Source organism: Triticum dicoccoides, chromosome 2B (genome assembly GCF_002162155.2).
Source record: "Triticum dicoccoides isolate Atlit2015 ecotype Zavitan chromosome 2B, WEW_v2.0, whole genome shotgun sequence".
Taxonomy (NCBI): domain Eukaryota; kingdom Viridiplantae; phylum Streptophyta; class Magnoliopsida; order Poales; family Poaceae; genus Triticum; species Triticum dicoccoides.
This window is the reverse complement of record NC_041383.1, coordinates 477,916,994-477,926,433: the sequence shown is the minus strand read 5'-3', so window position 1 is coordinate 477,926,433 and position 9,440 is coordinate 477,916,994.

Here is a 9,440-nt window from a genome sequence, read left to right as displayed (position 1 = left end):
GGGACTCGAAAAACCTCTCGAACAGCGACCTGCTCTCGCCCTATCATGACGGTCAGTTTTAGCTTTCTCTACTAAGGTGTTAACCCAGCTCAACTGGGGCACAATCGCAGTAGTTCTCCCAGCGCTACCTTAGCCGATATAGCGGAACGTAAGGTATCAAAACATGGGAGCCGGGAAAACCCAACTATTGACCCAAGACATGATTCGGAGCCGATGCATATAATGCTATAAGTTCGGGGTGCCGCACTCATGAGAGTGTTCGGTCTTCTCACACCATACTCTGGGGTACTTAAGCCCCTGGTGTATTGGCCGTACCAAAGTGTACGGTTGCGTATTGTCATAAATGAACATATTAAAAAATGAATGCAATAATAGACAAGAGCTATGTATTGTTTATTAAAGGGCTGCTATGAAAGCAGAACGATACAAATAGTGCGATAAGCAAGAGATGGGATTATTTGACATGTCCCCCTCCAGGGGCAAGCTGTGAGACTTTAAGTAAGACAGGTATTTAGCTCGTTATAGATACCACCTGGACATTCGACGTGGCTTGTTGTCTCCCTGGCTGTTGCATCGTGTGTTCGGCGATTGTACTGCCGGACAGGCCTTCCGAACAGTGGAGTCCTGAAAGTAAGAAAAGAGAAATGACAAAATCGGGAGCCCCTAGTGCGGTTGAGCCGCATTCTGGGTGTGTCGTGGTTGTGCCCCTCCCCGTATGCCCATGGTATTTCCAGAGCGTAATTATGTATGCGTGGTACTGGTTTTGCAATCTCGCGAGGGCTAGGGTTGGGGCCGCACTGCTATGCTTGCTCGGAATGTGCCAGACGGTCTTGTTGTAGGTTACTTCGGGCGCGCTTGACGGTGTCCGGACGTTTAACAGCCGGACTAGAGAATTGCCTTAAGAGGCTACTTTGTACTTCCACCTCTAGGGCCGTCGTGTGCTCCTCTGTTCGGAGAGAGCGTTCGGTGTTTCCATTGACCGTAATGACTCCTCGAGGGCCTGGCATCTTGAGCTTGAGGTATGCGTAGTGCGGCACCGCATTGAACTTTGCAAATGCGGTTCGCCCGAGCAGGGCGTGATAGCCACTGCGGAACGGGACTATGTCGAAGATTAACTCCTCGCTTCGGAAATTATCCGGGGATCCGAAGACCACTTCGAGTGTAACTGAGCCTGTACAGCTGGCTTCTACACCTAGTATGATGCCTTTAAAGGTCGTCTTTGTGGGTTTAATCCTTGAGGGATCTATGCCCATTTTTCGCACTGTATCCTAATAAAGCAGGTTCAGACTACTGCCGCCGTCCATGAGGACTCTAGTGAGATGAAATCCGTCAATGATTGGGTCTAGAACCAATGCGGCGAATCCGCCATGACGAATGCTAGTGGGGTGGTCCCTTCGATCAAAAGTGATCGGGCAGGAGGACCATGGGTTGAACTTTGGGGCGACTGGCTCCAACATATACGTCCCTAAGCGCACGCTTCTGTTCCCTTTTGGGGATGTGGGTTGCGTATATCATGTTCACCGTCCGCACTTGTGGGGGAAAGCCCTTTTGTCCTCTGTTGTTCGGCGGCCGGGGCTCCTCCTCGTCATCGCTATGCAGCCCCTTGTCTCTGTTTTCGGCACTTAACTTGCCTGCCTGCTTGAACACCCAACAATCCCTGTTGGTGTGATTGGCTGGTTGTTCGGGGGTGCCGTGTATCTGGCACGAGCGATCGAGTATCCGGTCTAAACTGGACGAGCCCAGAGTATTTCTTTTGAATGGCTTTTTCCGCTGACCGGGTTTAGAGCCTCTGAATCCGGCATTAACTGTCGTATCCTCAGTATTGTCGCCGTTAATGTGATGCTTTTGCTTGTTGCGACGCGACCTGCCATTGTTGTCCTTGGTATCCGAATTACCAGGGCTCTTGGTCATGTTATTGCTACGAGCTAGCCAGTTGTCTTCTCCTGCGCAGAAGCAGGTCATGAGTGTCGTGAGGGCTGCCATGGATTTCGGCTTTTCCTGTCCTAGGTGCCGGGCAAGCCACTCGTCACGGATGTTATGTTTGAAGGCTGCAAGGGCCTTTGCGTCAGGACAGTCGACTATTTGATTTTTCTTGGTTAGGAACCGTGTCCAGAATTGTCTGGCCGATTCCTCTGGCTGCTGAATTATGTGGCTTAGGTCATCGGCGTCTGGTGGTCGCACATAGGTGCCCTAGAAATTGTCGAGGAATGCGGATTCCAGGTCCTCCCAGCAACCAATTGACTCTGCTGGCAAGCTGTTAAGCCAATGTCGAGCTGGTCCTTTAAGCTTGAGTGGGAGGTATTTTATAGCGTGTAGATCATCACCGCGGGCCATGTGGATATGGAGGAGATAATCCTCGATCCATACTGTAGGATCTGTTGTGCCATCGTATGATTCGATGTTTACGGGTTTAAAACCCTCGGGGATTTGATGATCCATTACTTCATCTGTGAACCATAGTGGGTGTGCGGCGCCTCTGTACTGGGCTATATCCCGACGTAGCTCGAATGAGCTTTGTCTATTGTGTTCGGCCTGGCTGTATTTGCCATATCCGGCATGACGGTTATCGTCACGTGTCATGGGGCTCCCACGCGATCCGTAAATCGATCTTGTTTGCCTTGCCTTGTCCTCCAATATGTCTCATAGGTCTAGCGCGTTTCCCTGTGCCTTGGTACTTTTTGAGCGGCGTGGGGGTGCGGCTTGAGTTGATGGCCGAGAGGCCTCTCTGTCGCGGCCACGGGGTGGCCGGTCGGCCGCATCATACGCTGGTGATGTAGGTTTAGTTGCTTCCTCCTCTAATTGGGGTAGTAGCATGCGCTTTGGGTAGCTCTTGGAGGGGCGTTCGAGTTTGTACTCTTCGGCAGCGAGGACTTCAGTCCATCTGTCGGCTAGCAAGTCTTGGCCAGCTCTAATATGTTGTTGTTTTTTCTTGAGGCTGCTTGCCATGGCCATAAGCCTGCGCTTGAAATGCTCTTGTTCAACGGGGTCCTCAGGAACGACAAATTCATCATCGTCGAGGCTTGCTTCGTCTTCGGAGGGAGGCATGTAATTATCGTCCTCGACCTCTCTGTCTGCCGCTCTCTCATGAGGGCTGGCTTTTCCATCCTCCTGCGCTGAATCCTGCTGGAGGGGGTTGTCTTCGGCACTGTCCGGGGTGTTATTGTCTCCGGTGCTGGAATCGCCGTTTTTGCTTTGGCGGGATTTAGAGCGGCGCCGCTGACGCCGGCGCTTAGGCTGTTTCTTGGAGGGGTCATCCTCCGTTGTTCCATCGCCATCCCCTTCTTTTGGGGTGTCCACCATGCATATGTCATATGACGAGGTGGCTTTCCATTGCCCTATAGGAGCTGGTTCTTGGTCGTCTCCTTCATCAGCGTCCATACCGTCGATGTCTTCAGAGTCGAAGTCGAGCATGTCGGTTAAATCATCGACAGTGGCTACGAAGTGGGTGGTGGGTGGGCCTCGAATTTCTTCGTCGTCCGCATCCCAACCTTGTTGACCATAGTCCGGCCAGGGCTCTCCTGATAAAGAGAGAGACTTTAGTGAATTCAGGATGTCGCCAAAGGGCGAGTGCTGAAAGATGTCCACGGCGGTGAACTCCATGATCGGAGCCCAATTGGGTTCGATTGGAAGGGGTGCGGAAGGTTCGGAGTCCGGAAAGGAGTCCGGCACCTTGGAGTCACGAGCTTCACAAAGGACAAGGTTGGTATTCGGCTCGATCACCGTAGAGATTGCAGTCCCAGAGGCGGTGTCCAACCATCCATCCTCGATTGGCGCAGTCGGCTCCGAGCTAAGGGTCGCAGCGGACACCTGAGCGGCCTTCTAGACACTGTCCGGCGGCAGAGCTAGATCATGCCCCTCATGATAGTGCGGCGCGCTCAGCTACGGCTCGAATCCGTCGAAGATCAAGTCTCCGCGGATGTCAGCCGTGTAGTTCAAACTTCCAAATCTGACCTGATGGCCAGGGGCGTAGCTTTCAATCTGCTCCAAATGGCCAAGTGAATTGGCCCGCACTGCAAAGCCGCCGAATACGAAGATCTGTCTGCGGAGAAAAGTCTCACCCTGGACCGCGTCATGGTTGATGATCGAAGAAGCCATCGGGCCTAAAGGTGACGACACAGAGGAACTCTCAATGAAAGCACCAATGTCGGCGTCAAAACCGACGGATCTCGGGTAGGGGGTCCCGAACTGTGCGTCTAGGCGGATGGTAACAGGAGACAAGGGACACGATGTTTTTACCCAGGTTTGGGCCCTCTCGATGGAGGTAAAACCCTACTCCTGCTTGATTAATATTGATGATATGGGTAGTACAAGAGTAGATCTACCACGAGATCAGAGAGGCTAAACCCTAGAAGCTAGCCTATGGTATGATTGTTGTTCGTCCTACGGACTAAAACCCTTCGGTTTATATAGACACCGGAGAGGGTTAGGGTTACACAGAGTCGGTTACAATGGGAGGAGATCTACATATCCGTATTGCCAAGCTTGCCTTCCACGCCAAGGAAAGTCCCATCCGGACACGGGACGAAGTCTTCAATCTTCTATCTTCATAGTCCGGGAGTCCGGCCAAAGGTCATAGTCTGGCCATCCGGACACCCCCTAATCCGGGACTCCCTCAGCGTTCAATGCCTTCAACTCAGGAGACGCATACATCTGCGCTGCTCAAGATGGACTCGCCAGAGCGACGGACCAGTATGCAAAGGACATACGGGTAAGAAAATTTGATAAGCATGTATATCAGTAGCCCCTGAGACTTGAAAAAGTTAGCACAACTGATTTAAGGATCATTGTATGCATAGGTTCTTGTAGAGAAGAATACCCATTTATCTCAAGATCTAGAGGAATGCAAGACCCAGCTGAGGGCCGCAGTTGCCAAAGTAGAGGAATCCCATAAGGCCTCATCTTGTAATACTTGTCTTGATCAAAGAAAATTTAAGGACGTACACCAGTTAGTATTTGGCATGCTTTACAAATCTAACAAAAGATCCTGCAGGAAATCCCGGAGAGAATCCGGAGATCGTAAAAGATAATGAGTCACATGTTCGAAGACAGCTAAAGGCTGGCGAGCGTGTGCTTACGCAGGTTAGGCAAGAGAAAAACAATCTCCAAGATGCCAATATCCGGCTGAGCATCGAATTAGCAGATGTTCGAGCTCAGCTTGCTGACTCTGTGAAGGAGAACAGGAGCCTTCGACGCGGCATTTATGGTAAGAGCTTAAATGAACTGCAGTATAGTTTGGCGAGGAAATGTATTAACAGAGTTATGTCTATAGGTATGCTGATAGGTCATCCTGAAGAGGAGATGCCCGGATCCGCAGGCGATCTACTGCAAGATCTCTCACAACTGCACGAACGAGCTCGGCAGGTGATGCAGGGTATTTCCCAGGCCTTGTGGCCATCCGCTTCCCTGCCAGGGGGCATGCGGGAGATTGTGGGTATGCTCAAGGGAGCATGGCGGCGCTTCCAATTATGGAAGGTATCGACTTGCCGACGAGGTTCAAGGGAGGCCTGGACCATGGTGAAGACGTGATACGCCAAGGCTGACCCAAACCATATGGCCGAGGTTGGACCGGTGGGGCCAGATGGGAAAGAGATCCCCGTAAGTCTGGTGTATGACCAAGTAGAATTAGCCGTGAAGTATTCCCAATAGGATTGTAGGCTAGACAGCCTGTTGGATGGCATAGAAGAAGAATTTAGCCAGTCCAAGTGACTATGTACTTCAATGGACGTATGTAGTCCCTAGCCGGATTGTAAATCATTTGTCTTGGCGGACCTTTTCGCTTCAGCCTCCGGATCCGACAGTCCAAAGTGTATCTGAATACCCGTCGATTTATGTAAAACCGGGGTACGCGTGGAAACCAGGCGTAGGGGTCATAAGTGCTTGAACAGACAAGTACCCAACTAGTTATGTTATATTACATGGATAGTAAGAAACATCTTCCAGAGAGAATAGTTCCATTAAGGGTTCCTTTCCCTGGGTACGCATGCATCAATGTGCATGTCCGAACTGCAAACAAAGACGCGGGATACAAAACATGCGGGGATTTATGTTGTAATAGACAAAAAACATCTTTTGTTCACCGACCGAATATTCCCTTAAGAACGCTAGCTTTTGGCTTCACCCAGTCTGAGGTACACATCCGGCTGACCCGGTAGTAACAATCACAGAGGTGCTCCCCTTATGCCCTAGATGAATTAACGGGAACGTAGGGCATAAACACAAGAGCCAGGCAACCCAGCATGGCCAAAACTTAAGGCATATCGATGCATATAATGGTGAAGAAAAGGCACATATGGAAAGGTGACACATATGTGGTGGGCATAAAGCCATGAAAATAATTATATTAAGCTTCCGTATAGGAAGCCCCCAGATATATTGAGCACGCATAGTGCGGCCGGAGCGATCAAAGCATCCGTAAAGCATTTAAGGCTTTGTGAGTAAAAAGAAAATAGGAAAAGAAAGAAAAAAGGAGGACATAATTAAAAAGGCGGGGGTAAGGAGATGAACACTGAGTTCGGCACTAGGCATAGAATCTTCGGAGTTTGGCCGCGTTCCATGGGTTCGGCTCGAGTCTGTTATCTGATGCATTATGCAGATGGTACGCTCCTCCGGTGAGAACTTTATCAATGATGAAGGGACCCTCCCACTTGGGCTTGAGCTTGTCCTTCTTTTTCTCCGGTAGGCGTAGAACGAGTTCCCCAATGTTGTAAGTTTTGGCCCGCACTTCTCTGCTTTGATATCTTTGAGCCTGCTGCTGATAGAATGCGGAACGGGCTTTTGCTATGTCGTGCTCCTCCTCCAAGGCATCTAGATTGACCTGCCGATCGAGCTCGACTTCTCTCTCTTCGTACATGCGCACCTGAGGTGAGTCATGAAAAATATCGCAGGGCAATACTGCCTCTGCGCCGTACACCATAAAGAATGGTGTGTATCTGGTAGTGCGATTTGGCGTGGTCCGCAGTCCCCATAGTACGGAGTCGAGCTCCTCGACCCAGTGCGTATCTGATTCCTTCAAAGATCACACTAGTCTGGGTTTGATGCCGCTCATTATAAGACCATTTGCACGTTCGACCTGACCGTTTGTTTGGGGGTGATGGACAGAGGCGTAATCGAGCTTAATGCCCATATTGCCGCACCAAGTTTTCACCTCATCGGCTGTGAAATTTGAGCCATTGTCAGTGATGATGTTGTTGGGGACACCGTAACGGTGCACAACCCCTGATATGAAGTCTATCACTGGTCCGGATTCGGCCGTTTTAACTGGTTTGGCTTCTATCCATTTGGTGAACTTGTCCACCATGACCAATAAGTATTCTTTTCTTATGGCTTCCTCCTTTAAGGGGTCCGGCCATATCAAGCCCCCAGACCGCGAAGGGCCAAGTTATGGGGATTGTCTGGAGAGCGGTAGGGGGCAGATGGGTCTGATTGGCGAAAAGTTGGCAACCGACGCAATGTTGGACAAGGTCCTGTGCATCTGCCCGGGCGGTTGGCCAGTAAAAACCTATACAGAAGGCCTTGCTTACAAGTGCCCGAGCTGCAGCATGGTGGCCGCCGAGTCCGACATGGATTTTGGCCAAGAGTTGCCGCCCTTCCTCTTCGGAGATGCATCTTTGGAGCACTTCGGTGGCGCTTTTCTTATAAAGCTCTCCCTCATGGACTTTGTAGGCCTTGGAGCACCGCACAATGCAACGTGCCTCATTTTGGTCCTCGGGGAGCTCTTGCCTATTTAGGTAGGCTAAGAAGGGCTCGGTCCACGGGGCGATGACAACCATGATCTTGTGGGCCGAAGGTGTTATCTCGGTGGCAGAGCCTCCGATTATGTCAGATTGTTCGGAATCCGGGGGTATATTCGGATCCGGACTGTTATTGCCGGTCTCCCCCTCCCACACCACGGATGGCTTGAACAGCCTTTCCAGGAAGATATTAGGTGGGACAGGGTCGCGTTTAGCACCGATGCAGGTGAGGATATCCGCTGCTTGATTGTTTTCTCGGACCACATGGTGGAATTCGAGCCCCTCGAACCGAGCTGACATTTTGAGGACGGCATTACGGTAGGCCGCCATTTTCAGATCCTTGGGATAAAAGTCTCCATTTATCTGAGATATTGCGAGGTCTGAATCCTCGCGCACTTGTAGGCGTTGGATGCCCATGGAGATTGCCATCCGAAGACCATGCAACAAAGCCTCGTATTCGGCTGGATTGTTGGAGTCTGTTTATAGTATTTGGAGTACATACTGAACCGTGTCTTCGGTGGGGGATGTCAGGACAACACCCGCTCCCAATCCGGCCAGCATTTTAGAGTCGTCGAAGTGCATGATCCAATTGGAGTATGGGTCGTACTCTTTAGGGAGTTCGGATTCTGTCCATTCAGCGACGAAGTCAGACAAGACTTGCGACTTAATAGCTCGCCGTGGTTTATATGTTATGTCGAACGGGAGGAGCTCGATAGCTCATTTAGCAATCCAGCATGTGGCATCGCGGTTATTTATTATATCGTTGAGTGGTACTTCTGAGGCCACCGTGATTGAGCACTCTTGAAAGTAGTGTCGTAGTTTTCGGGATGCCATGAAGACCGCGTATGTTATCTTTTGATAGTGTGGGTATTGGGATTTGCATGGAGTGAGGACTGTGGATACGTAGTATACCGGCTTTTGAAGCGGGAACTTGTGTCCATCCGTTTCTCGTTCGACGACGAGCATTGCGCTTACTGTAACACCCCGGATGTATCTTTCCATCTTTGTAACTCCAACTCTTGCCATTTTCGGCTATGTGATATGATATTCCCTCCGTGGTTGGGTTTTGCCTTTTGTTTTGCATTTTATTCATGTCATGCATATCATATCATGTCATCATGTGCATCTCATTTGCATATGTGTTTGTCTCATGCATCCGAGTATTTTCCCCGTTGTCCTTTTCGCAATCCGACACTCCCACATGCACCGGCGCACCCCTCTTGTCTCCTTTTTCGTGTGCGGGTGCTGAACGTTCTCGGAATGGACCGAGCCTTGCCAAGTGGCCCTGGTATAGCACCGGTAGACCACCTGTCAAGTTTCGGGTCATTTGGAGCTCGTTTGGTACTCCAACGGTTATCCGCATATCCGCAAAGGCCTCTTTTAAGTTGCAGCCCAACACCCCTCCAAAACAGCCAAATAACCCATCTAAGTCACTTCCATGCTCTCCGTCATTCGATCACGATCGTGTGGGCGAAAACCGCACCTCATTTGGAGCTTCCTAGCTCCTTCTACCTATAAAAATACCCTCTCCCCCGAAATCCCGGGTCAAAACCACCCTAACCCTAGCCCCGCTCCTCTCTGCGCCGCCGGACACGTCCGGACGGAGCCGGACGCGTCCGCCGCCGCGCCCGCAGCCAATCCGCGGCTGCCACGTGGGCAGCCCACGCCCACATCGCCGCCGGCCCGGGGAGCCCGCCGCGGGCCCTCCCG